The sequence below is a fragment of the Gadus macrocephalus genome, chromosome 3, assembly GCF_031168955.1.
Source record: "Gadus macrocephalus chromosome 3, ASM3116895v1".
NCBI lineage: Eukaryota > Metazoa > Chordata > Actinopteri > Gadiformes > Gadidae > Gadus > Gadus macrocephalus.
In genome coordinates this window covers 3570185-3583279 of record NC_082384.1, presented here as the reverse complement: position 1 = coordinate 3583279, position 13095 = coordinate 3570185, and positions in this window count along the sequence as shown.

The window sequence follows — 13095 nt, the reverse complement described above, 5'->3', positions numbered from 1 at the left end:
TCAATGAAGGAAACTGCTGTTCTTAATGTGTCCACTAGAAGTCGCAATAGCAATTATGTTAAGCAAGCAAACTTTATACCGGGGCTGAGCAGGGAGCAAGTATAAACAGGTAGTGCAGCTAGCCCGGAGCTACCTTGTCGTTCTGCCTTATACTTTCAACATTATGCGCTTTGGTACTCTCATTGCCCCAAAATATCTCTGTCAAAAAGACGAAAGGTGGACACAGAGTGCAGAGTTTTCCAAGAAAAATGGTCATCGTCCTTTTTATTCACGGAAGTAAATGGGAAACCTGTGTTTGGTGTGCTCACAGCATGTTTAATTTTACATAATTATGCCATATTTTTACCGGTCCGGCCCACTTGGGAATAGATTATCCTCCATGTGGCCCCTGAGCTAAAATGAGTTTGACACCCCTGCTACACCATGGCCGTTTCTCAATTCGCGTACTTGTGCGTGCTCGTGTGCTCGTGGACTCGTGAAACGTCATCAGTCGTTGCCCGAGCACTATTCCAATTCGAAGCACGCATCAATCGAGTACTGTCGTAAAACCCGGAAGTGTTCTTGATGCGTGCTCGATCTCGCCGTTTCACCGAGCATGCATCGGAGGTGGCTCGTGTGTGCTTGCAATCGCTATAAATCCCAGGATGCATTTCGCACTCGCAGCAGTACGATGGCGGACAATATGGAGAAGACGCACAACTGTAGCTTAAGTTACTCTTAACTTGTATATATATTTATATAATATATAATATAATAATAATAATATATAAATACATATATATAAAGTCGTGTGTGTATAGCTTATACATATGACAGGACACGCATATCTTTTCAATTTTTATTCATTCAGAATATTTACATACTATTTGAAAATGAGGCTGGGATTTTGTTTTTTATCATTTGTTTATATTGTTCAGTAGTATATGCCTAAATGAGGCCGTAGCACAGTTAACGGACAAGCAGAGGTGGTGACGAGGTGGTGATCGAGTCCGCTGCTGTTCCAATTGCAGGTACGTACTCGCGTGCTCGCAAGTTTGTGCTTGAAGTACGGACTTGCCAAGTACGTGCTTGCAAGTCATCGAGTCCGTAGTACGCGTGCTAGGAATTGAGAAACGGCTCATATACTACCGACTTGGGCCCAATCACAATGTGAGCCCTGAGGACTAAGGACTTAATTGATCTGACAAAGATGTTGCTGACGCATGCCGGTTTGGGAATTCTAATTTTTAAGTTTTATTTTTTTTGTAAATGCAATGAAAACAACCAGCTACAGCAATTTATTGATGTTAGAAAATATAATTTTTACTTTTCAATGGGCTACTTCAGTATAAAGGATGCATTGAATAATTAAGGGGATTATGGGCCTACACATACTAATCATAAATCAGTACGGGTTACATTTGGCTGAATTATAAGTAGTAATATGAAGAGCCGTTTTGGAGCCAAAAAGCAGGCTCTTGTTGGTGAGCTGATCCAAATGATCAGGTGTGGGTACCAGATCGACTCGACTGCCAGATCGACTCGGGGTCCTAGATGCGCAATAATGACGCACTTCCTGTAAACGTCCTGTAAACGCGTTTCATTCATTCCCATGTTATTCCCAAATTTATAACGATCTCCTTTTGATTTCTAATCTATGAATAATAATCTAATGTACAAAGATTGATCAGATAATATTTGTGGCTTTAGATTGATAGCTAACGTGAGCTAATAAACGTTAGCAGGGGGGGGGGGGGCTTTTATCAATATAGGATTAGTTTTGTAGGTGATAATTACTTATAATAAGAAATATATATATATGTGTAACAGAGCGTTTTATTGCTGCCTATACTTGGGTCATATATAAAAGAAGAATCGGTTAACTCCATTCACTGAACGGGGCGATCCACTTTAATTCCAGCGCTCACAACACAGCGTCAAAACAGCGACCCACACGCAGACACTTCCGTTCTGCTCCTTCAGAATAAGAGTCCCTAACCGGAACTGGGTTACATGCATTCATCAGTGCATTTAGACGTGTTTCCAATGGCTTTGTTTGTGCGAAAGAACGGGCCGTGTTCAATGAAATCAAAACCAAAACGGATTGAGCTTTCTTTTAATGTCCATGCCCCGTTGATCAACAACCCTTCCGGGTTTTGTCCGTTGGCTTGTGTCGATACGTCAAGTGTCATACGTCATCTGTAAGCGCAGGGACCCCGAGTCGATCTGGCAGCCGAGTCAATGGCCGTTTCTCAATTCCTAGCACGCGTACTACGGACTCGATGACTTGCAAGCACGTACTTGGCAAGTCCGTATTTCAAGCACAGACTTGCGAGCACGCGAGTACGTACCTGCAATTGGAACAGCAGCGGACTCGATGACGTCACCACCTCTGCTCGTCCGTTAACTGTGCTCCGGCCTCATTTAGGCATATACTACTGAACAATATAAACAAATGATATAAAACAAAATCCCAGCCTCTTTCATTTTCAAATAGTATGTAAATATTCTGAATGAATAAAAATTGAAAAGATATGCGTGTCATGTGTATAAGCTATACACACACGACTTTATATATATATATTTATGTATTATCTTATATTATTATATTAGATATTATATAAATATATACATAAGTTAAGAGTAACTTAAGCTACAGTTGTGCGTCTTCTCCATATTGTCCGCCATCGTACCTATATGATGTCTATGACCTCCGATGCATGCTCGGTGAAACAGCGAGATCGAGCACGCATCAAGAACACTTCCGGGTTTTACGACAGTACTCGCTTGATGCGTGCTTCGAATTGGAACAGTGCTCGGGCAACGACTGATGACGTTTCACGAGTCCACGAGCACACGAGCACGCACAAGTACGCGAATTGAGAAACGGCCAATCTGACACCGCCTCACTAAAAAAAGGCAGAAATTCCTATCTGGTCGCGCATAGAGTGGCGAAGTCACGCCTCTTCCGGTAGAGCCTATGAGACCTATGAGACCGAAAAATATTTATGGGTTTCAATGGAGAAAAAGTAATTATCTTCTGGTCCCAGTCTTTATATGCCCCGGATTACGCATAATATTGTTTGTGGATTTAAATTATACATTTTCATGTCAAGAGTTTGACCGTTTATTGTGCAATTGTTCAGTTAAAGACTGTAGAGAAAACCCAATGAGAAAGACTACATGTCTCGTATGTGACGTCACGCTCCCTGCGACTGGCGTGGACAAGACCGACAATCTCCCCATCGTCATAACTGAAACTTTCCGCACGCCCAAATTTATAACGGTTTTCATCTATTTTGATGCTTTTATCCTCCCCTTGGAAAAAAACGTGCATCATAAAACTTCTTCACGAAAATGTTTAGTTTTCTTTCCAAGTCTGCACTGATGCAGACTCACGGAAAGGGCTCGGTAAGTGTGGACTCAAACCCTTACGCCCTTTGGAATTCAACATTGGGACAGCCCTAAAGCCTTAATAATTTTGCGCCTAAAGTCTGTGTGAGTCCGGACATTGGCATTGGGCGGTGGACTCTGCTGGTTTCACACCGCCGCCCGGAAACTCGCCACCTCCATTCATTTCAATGAGGGAAGGGCGGCAGAGGGAGGCGATTACGATTGCGGCTGTTCGACCACGAAGCGGTTGCCGCCCACGTGAACGCGCACAGATTTTGTCCTGCCGCTCAGCTTTCCCCGTGTTGAAACTTTCGGCGGCAGCAGCCCGGCGGGAGCAGCAGTGGCAGCAGCAGCAGCAGCCGCTTTTGAAAACGCCTGGCCCTTCACACCGCCGCGCTGAACCCTCCGACAGCGAGGCGGTTATAAGGGCAGTTGCTGCGCGGCGGTGTGCAAGCATCAAGGGTTCAGCGCGGCGGTGTGAAGGGCCAGGCGTTTTCAAAAGCTGCTGCTGCTGCTGCTGCCGCCGAAAGTTTCAACACGGGGAAAGCTGAGCGGTAGGACAAAAGCTGAGTGGTAGGACAAAACCTGTGCGCGTTCACGTGGGCGGCAACGGCTTCCTGGTATACAGCCGCTTTTGTAACCGCCTCCCCTCTTCCGCCCTTCCCTCATTGAAATGAATGGAGGCGGAGATTTGCCGCGGCAGCAGTGGTAGCAGCAGCAGCGGCTTTTGAAAACGCCTGGCCCTTCACACCACCGTGCTGAACCCTCCGGAAGCGTGGCGGTTATAAGGGCGGTTGCAGTGCAGCGGTGTGCTTTAGGCGGCATAGGCTACCATAACGTCATACCAGTTGTTTTATGACTACATATGGCCCTGATTCCTATGATCCTCTGTTTGTGCTTACAATGTCACATTAATTCATAGTTACTTCATGTAGCCTACTGTCGGCCACTTTGTTCGGTTTAGACACTTTACACAGGGACGTGCACAGGGGGGTTGCTCAGGTTGCTTGGGCAACTGCCCATATGCCCTCCTCGACTCACGTTGCCCTTCCGAGGAAAAAAATAAAAATAAAAATATATATTTTTAATCATTTAATGGATGCAGAATTTCATGTAGGCCTAGATAAAAAAAATCGCCACTCGAAACATTTCATAAAGTAAGCGTAGCCTCATTCAATTCCGTTCGGGCACTGAGAGTGAAAAAGTCAGTAGGGGGAGGGCAAACTCTGCCGCGCGGCAACAGCCGCTTTTGCCGCCTCCCCTCTGCCGCCCTTCCCTCATTGAAAAGAATGGAGGCGGCGAGTTGCCGTAGCTGCAGCGCTGCACGCGACCGGAACACCGGCACCTGTGAGACGACTACCTTGATGTTGTCGGAAAAGGTGAATTTGAGATGTATAACAAACAAACAATCATCATCATGTTTTATGAAATGAATTACAATCTTCATAAATCCAGGCTCAGTTTGCCACGTAACGTTTAGCCTAAATAATCAGACAGCTAGCTAGCTTGCAGACAAGCAGCCCGTTATCACTAGTCTACACATTGTTTTTTGGTAGGCAAACTAAGCTACATGTCTGCTGATAGTTAGTTTCTAACATTTCGTTTTAACAAGAAGAATAAATGATGGAAGTAATGCATCACATGAATTCTTTCATTCAAAATGGTTCATGCCTAAATCTTATCACTATTTTGGGTATTGCTTGTTATTGTTAAGTGAAGCCGAAATGCCCAGTGAAAAGAGGAGGATTCAGGAGAGAGAGAGACAACTAAAGGAGGCAGCAAAGAGGAGCACATCACTACAGGGTTGGCTACGAAAAAGCCAAACAGCAGGTGGGACAGAGACTTTGCATGGTGATAAAAAAATTATACTGTGTAGGTTAATTGATAAATTAATCAGACTCATATTTTAGCCTACTAATGGCAATTTTTCATAATTACATTACATTTAAGATGAGGAGCAGCCACAAGCCTCCAGACACTCGGAAAATGTGGACCAGGAGGAGGCACATAGGGCAGGTAGGCCTAAGTGCTGATCACCATATATGAGAGGACCATGCTAGAAAGTACAGGGTTAAATAGCTGCATGGGGGGGGGTGCCCTTTTTTCAGGTCAGAGCAACTGCCCCTCAAAATTCCTGTGCACGTCCCTGACTTTACACACTTTATTTACTTTCATTGCTCATTCCTTTTGCATTGTGTAAAGTGCATCAACAATCTCCATATGTACAGGACCTTTGTATCAAGCCGGGATGTACCATGTGCTTTTTCAGGGGCGGAGACACTAGGGAATTGAAAGGCCTTCACACACCGACGCCGCAGCGGCGCGTCAAAAACTCCGCCCCCATTATTCCGGATGTACTAGCCTAGCCCACACCGTCGCCGACTAGCTGCGCGGCAGGGTTCCGCGACGCGCCGCCCAACTGGTCTTCGAGCCAATGGCCGTGGCTGTTTCCCAATGTCAAGGAAGCATGCTCAACGGCCGCCCTTTTAAGGACGCTACGTCATAGAACGCCGACAAGCACTGTTCCAATGTTGAGGACACTCGAAAGCCGCGCCATTTTTGCGTCCTTTGTTTTTGAGAATTCCGAGATTTTTCAAGGATGCATCGCTGCATCCTAGACGAGCCAAAACTACCCACAATCCTCTGCGTTCACTGGGCGGGTTCTTGAAAATGGCAGAGCAGTACACGTTCAAACGAAGTGAAGTTATATTAGTTTTCAGAAATATTTTGTGCCGTATTGCTTTTTATAGATTCATCATGTTAATGCAAATAATCAAGCCTAAAGACCTGTGCCACTTTTCAAACGTTTTTGCAACTTAATGATACGTTGCTATATTTTGCATGGACGTAGCTGGTGTTAAACACCACTGTCACCAATGTCAATTTACTCGCTCACAAGATTACATTATTTATGGATACCTATTTATGGTTGTGTTGAATCGTTTTTCTTAGGGTCAGCCCAGCAAACGGAGGCTTTTGTGCGCCTGGCGCACAAACATTTGTTTACCGGTGGAAGGGATAGTGCCACTATCCAATGTTGTACAATTAATGCACAACCGATCATTTGCAATGTTTGTAATTTTTAATGAACGTATTTAATTGTATTTTATATGATATACTTATGTGTTCAAAGCACTGGTAGATTGTAGGCATATATATATGAATGAATGAATCAGATCAGTTAAATAATATATCCAAATAAATACACGTTTATCATCTCTTTCTTTGTCTTTTCCCCCCTGCATAATAGTAATCAACCGTACTGTAAATGTGATGCATGAATTAAGTTCTCAGACAATTTCACTTAGTTTTATAAAAATTGAATGGATTTTCCTTTTAATAAAGACAATTCGATCAACCACAACAAAGCTTTTGTGACTTCCCCAAAGAGGCTCCATGCGAAGGAGACATGACCGCATTCATAACAGACAAAAGTCAAATAAATATCGATCAGCTTGATTGCTGCCATGTTTTATTCATAAGCGCACATGTGTTTACAAGCGGACACGCAGTATTAAAAAGCGGAAGCGGAAGCGCTTCCACACTACCAAGTCGTTCCCAAAGTCCGACGTTACAAACGCTAGGAAGCACTCGATCTAGCACTCTAGTCTCATCTCCATAGGACGCGACTAGCAAGGACGCGTCCTAGCAAGGCTGCAGCCTTCACTTTGGGAAACAGCCCGTTTCTCAATTCGCGTACTTGTGCGTGCTCGTGTGCTCGTGGACTCGTGAAACGTCATCAGTCGTTGCCCGAGCACTGTTCCAATTCGAAGCACGCATCAAGCGAGTACTGTCGTAAAACCCGGAAGTGTTCTTGATGCGTGCTCGATCTCGCCGTTTCACCGAGCATGCATCGGAGGTGGCTCGTGGCTGTTTCCCAATGTCAAGGAAGCATGCTCAACGGCCGCCCTTTTAAGGACGCTACGTCATAGAACGCCGACAAGCACTGTTCCAATGTTGAGGACACTCGAAAGTCGCGCCATTTTTGCGTCTTTTGTTTTTGAGAATTCCGAGATTTTTCAAGGATGCATCGCTGCATCCTAGACGAGCCAAAACTACCCACAATCCTCTGCGTTCACTGGGCGGGTTCTTGAAAATGGCAGAGCAGTACACGTTCAAACGAAGTGAAGTTATATTAGTTTTCAGAAATATTTTGTGCCGTATTGCTTTTTATAGATTCATCATGTTAATGCAAATAATCAAGCCTAAAGACCTGTGCCACTTTTCAAACGTTTTTGCAACTTAATGATACGTTGCTATATTTTGCATGGACGTAGCTGGTGTTAAACACCACTGTCACCAATGTCAATTTACTCTCTCACTAGATTACATTATTTATGTATACCTATTTATGTTTGTGTTGAATCGTTTTTTTTAGGGTCAGCCCAGCAAACGGAGGCTTTTGTGCGCCTTAGGGTGGCGCACAAACATTTGTTTACCGGTGGAAGGGATAGTGCCACTATCCAATGTTGTAAAATTAATGCACAACCGATCATTTGCAATGTTTGTAATTTTTAATGAACGTATTTAATTGTGCCTCTCCTGGAACCGTCACCTTATCGTGGTGGAGAGGTTTGCGTGTCCCTGTGAACCTGAGAGCTGTGTTGTCTGGAGCCTTGTGCTCCTGGTAGGGTCTCTCATGGCAGAGTGGTCTCAGGTGAGGGGCCAGACTAAGAATGGTTCACAAAACTCCAATGACGAACGAAAAAAGAGGAGATGTGACCCGGCCCGGAGGAAGCCCGGGGCCCCCGTCTGGAGCTAGGCCCAGACGGAGGGCTCGATGGCGAGCGCCTGGTGGCCGGGTTTGCCACGGAGCCCGGTCGGGCACAGCCCGAACAAACTACGTGGCACCCCCCCTCTCTTCATCCCATGGGCCCACCACCTGTGGGAAGACCCGTTGGGGTCGGGTGCGCAGCCACATGGGTGGCAGCGAAGGTCAGGGGTCTCGACGGACCAGACCCGGGCGGCAGAAGCTGGCTCTGGGGACGTGGAACGTCACCTCGCTGTGGGGAAAGGAACCGGAGCTTGTGAGGGAGGTGGAGCGCTATCAGTTAGATCTGGTGGGGCTTACCTCCACGCACAGTCTCAGCTCTGGTACCGTACTCCTGGATAAGGGTTGGACTCTATTCTTCTCCGGAGTTGCCAAGGGCGTGAGGCGCCGGGCGGGTGTGGGGATACTCATAAATCCCCGGCTGAGCGCCGCGGTGTTGGAGTTCACCCCGGTAGACGAGAGGGTCGCCTCCCTGCGCCTAAGGGTTGTAGGGGGGAAAACTCTGACTGTTGTTTGTGCGTATGCACCAAACAGCAGCTCAGAGTACTCGGCCTTCTTGGAGACCCTGAATGGAGTCCTGTATGGGGCTCCAGTAGGGGACTCCGTAGTTCTGCTGGGAGACTTCAACGCCCACGTGGGCAACGATGGAGACACCTGGAGAGGCGTGGTGGGGAGGAACGGCCTCCCTGATCTAAACCCGAGCGGTCGTTTGTTATTGGACTTCTGTGCTAGTCATGGATTATCCATAACAAACACCATGTTCGAACATAAGGGTGCTCATAAGTGTACCTGGTACCAGAGTACCCTAGGCCGAAGATCGATGATCGATTTCGTGATCGTGTCATCTGATCTGAGGCCGCATGTTTTGGACACTCGGGTAAAGAGAGGGGCGGAACTGTCAACCGACCACCATCTGGTTGTGAGTTGGATCAGGGAATGGGGGAAATTTCCGGATAGACCTGGTAAGCCCAAACGAGTAGTGCGGGTGAACTGGGAACGTCTGGAGGAGGCCCCCGTCCTAGGTATCTTCAACTCACACCTCCGGCGGAGCTTTTCTGGCATTCCTGTGGAGGTTGGGGGCATTGAGCCGGAGTGGGCGGTGTTCAAAGCCTCCATTGCTGAAGCTGCGGTGGCTAGCTGTGGCCTCAGGGTCTTAGGCTCCTCAAGGGGCGGTAACCCTCGGACACCGTGGTGGACTACGGTGGTCAGGGAAGCCGTCCGACTGAAGAAGGAGGCCTTCCGGGATATGATATCCTGGAGGACTCCTGACTCGGTTGCAGGGTACCGACAGGCTCGAAGGGCTGCAGCGGCTGCCGTGTCGGAGGCTAAGCAGCGAGTGTGGGAGAAGTTCGGAGAGGCCATGGAGAAGGACTTTCGGTCGGCACCAAAGTGTTTCTGGAAGACTATCCGGCACCACAGGAGGGGGAAACGGGGAACCATCCAAGCTGTGTACAGTAAGGATGGGACTCTGTTGACCTCAACTGAGGAGGTCGTCGGACGTTGGAAGGAACACTTTGAGGAACTCCTGAATCCGAATAACACGCCCTCTATGTTGGAGGCAGAGCTCGAGGTTGATGGTGTTTCGTCGTCAATTTCCCTGGTGGAGGTCACTGAGGTAGTCAAACATCTCCGCAGTGGCAAAGCCCCAGGGATTGATGAGATCCAGCCAGAAATGCTAAAGGCTCTGGGTGTTGAGGGGCTGTCATGGTTGACACGCCTATTCAACATCGCGTGGGAGTCGGGTACAGTGCCAAAGGAGTGGCAAACCGGGGTGGTGGTTCCCCTGTTCAAAAAGGGGGACCAGAGAGTGTGTGCCAATTACCGGGGTATCACACTTCTCAGCCTCCCTGGTAAAGTCTACTCCAAGGTGCTGGAAAGGAGGGTTCGGCCGATCGTCGAACCTCAGATTGAAGAGGAACAATGCGGTTTTCGCCCCGGACGTGGAACTACGGACCAGCTCTTCACTCTCGCAAGGATCCTGGAGGGGGCCTGGGAGTATGCCCATCCGGTCTACATGTGTTTTGTGGATCTGGAGAAGGCGTATGACCGGGTCCCCCGGGAGAAACTGTGGGAGGTGCTGCGGGAGTATGGGGTAAGGGGGTCTATCCTCAGGGCCATCCAATCTTTGTACTCCCAAAGCGAGAGCTGTGTTCGTGTTCTCGGCAGCCAGTCAGTTTCGTTCTCAGTGGGTGCTGGTCTCCGCCAGGGCTGCGCCTTGTCACCAATCCTGTTTGTGATATACATGGACAGGATATCGAGGCGTAGTCATGGTGGGGAGGGGTTGCAGTTCGGTGGTCTGAGGATCTCGTCACTGCTTTTTGCAGATGATGTGGTCCTCATTGGATCATCGGCCTGTGACCTTCAGCACTCACTTGATCGGCTGGCGGCCGAGTGTGAATCGGCTGGGATGAGGATCAGCACCGCTAAATGTGAGGCCATGACTCTTAGCAGGAAACCGGTGGATTGCTTACTCCGGGTAGGAAATGAGTCCTTAGCCCAAGTGAAGGAGTTCAAGTACCTCGGGGTCTTGTTCGCGAGTGAGGGTACTATGGAGCGTGAGATTGGCCGGAGAATCGGAGCAGCGGGGGCGGTATTGCGTTCGCTTTACCGCACCGTTGTAACGAAAAGAGAGCTGAGCCGCAAGGCAAAGCTCTCGATCTACCGGTCGATCTTCGTTCCTATCCTCACCTATGGTCATGAGGGCTGGGTGATGACCGAAAGGACGAGATCGCGGGTACAAGCGGCCGAGATGAGTTTTCTCAGAAGGGTGGCTGGCGTCTCCCTTAGGGATAGGGTGAGAAGCTCAGCCATCCGTGAGGAACTCGGATTAGAGCCGCTGCTCCTTTACTTAGAAAGGAGTCAGCTGAGGTGGTTCGGGCATCTGGTAAGGATGCCCACTGGGCGCCTTCCTTGGGAGGTGTTTCAGGCACGTCCAGTGGGGAGGAGACCTCGGGGAAGACCCAGGACTAGGTGGAGAGATTATATCTCAACACTGGCCTGGGAACGCCTCGGGATCCCCCCGTCAGAGCTGGTCAATGTGGCCCGGGAAAGGGAAGTCTGGGGCCCCCTGCTTGAGCTGCTCCCCCCGCGACCCGACCCCGGATAAGCGGATGACGATGAGGATGAGGATGAGGTATTTAATTGTATTTTATATGATATACTTATGTGTTCAAAGCACTGGTAGATTGTAGGCATATATGAATGAATGAATCAGATCAGTTAAATAATATATCCAAATAAATACACGTTTATCATCTCTTTCTTTGTCTTTTCCCCCCTGCATAATAGTAATCAACCGTACTGTAAATGTGATGCATGAATTAAGTTCTCAGACAATTTCACTTAGTTTTATAAAAATTGAATGGATTTTCCTTTTAATAAAGACAATTCGATCAACCACAACAAAGCTTTTGTGACTTCCCCAAAGAGGCTCCATGCGAATGAGACATGACCGCATTCATAACAGACAAAAGTCAAATAAATATCGATCAGCTTGATTGCTGCCATGTTTTATTCATAAGCGCACATGTGTTTACAAGCGGACACGCAGTATTAAAAAGCGGAAGCGGAAGCGCTTCCACACTACCAAGTCGTTCCCAAAGTCCGACGTTACAAACGCTAGGAAGCACTCGAGCTAGCACTCTAGTCTCATCTCCATAGGACGCGACTAGCAAGGACGCGTCCTAGCAAGGCTGCAGCCTTCACTTTGGGAAACAGCCCGTGTGTGCTTGCAATCCCAGGATGCATTTCGCACTCGCAGCAGTACGATGGCGGACAATATGGAGAAGACGCACAACTGTAGCTTAAGTTACTGTTAACTTATATATATATTTATGTAATATATAATATAATAATAATAATAATATATAAATATATATATATAAAGTCGTGTGTGTATAGCTTATACACATGACAGGACACGCATATCTTTTCAATTATTATTCATTCAGAATATTTACATACTATTTGAAAATGAAAGAGGCTGGGATTTTGTTTCATATCATTTGTTTATATTGTTCAGTATATGCCTAAATGAGGCCGTAGTACAGTTAACGGACGAGCAGAGGTGGTGACGTCATCGAGTCCGCTGCTGTTCCAATTGCAGGTACGTACTCGCGTGCTCGCAAGTCTGTGCTTGAAGTACGGACTTGCCAAGTACGTGCTTGCAAGTCATCGAGTCCGTAGTACGCGTGCTAGGAATTGAGAAATGGCCATTGGCTCGAAGAGTAGTTGGGCGGCGCGGCGCGGAACGCTGCCGCGCAGGTAGTCGGCGCCGGTGTGGGCTAGTACACCCGGAATAATGGGGGCGGAGTTTTTGACGCACCGCTGCGGCGCCGGTGTGTGGAGGCCTTAAAATAAATAAGAAATGACAGTGAAACGATGAAGTGCCCTACAAACTAAGTTGATCTGATGCTTGAAAACATACTTTCACTGCGCAGATTATACATTTTTCAAATTATTCAGCCAAAAAGATGAAAAATAAATAAACTAGGCTACAATAGGCTACTCACCCATTGCGTTCCGTCTCTTTGCTGCGGTTGACAGGTGACTTCCTGATTTTATACTGCAGCGCGGCCGTCGCGCCGCCTCCTGTTGGTGCTAGGGGCGTGCTTTTGACGCGCGTAAAATGCGCGCCGCGCCGCTGCGGCGCCGGTGTGTGAAGGCCTGAACAGTGGCGTGAAGTCTGGTTGGGCGTTCTTCCGCGCGTCTAGTCGGCGCCGGTGTGGGCTAGTAGCCTACGTCCGGAATAATGGGGGCGTTCTTTTTGACGCGCCACTTCGGCGCCGGTGTGTTGCAGGCTTGAGCGGTTATCAGGGCGGTTGCCGCGCGGCGGTGTGCAAGCAGCGACATTCTGAGTTCAAGCTATCGAACCCTAGTTTTCACAACTAGGTCAAACTGTTATTTAAATATGGAGTAATTTAAATATAAGGATTTTGTACAAAGAAAATAAC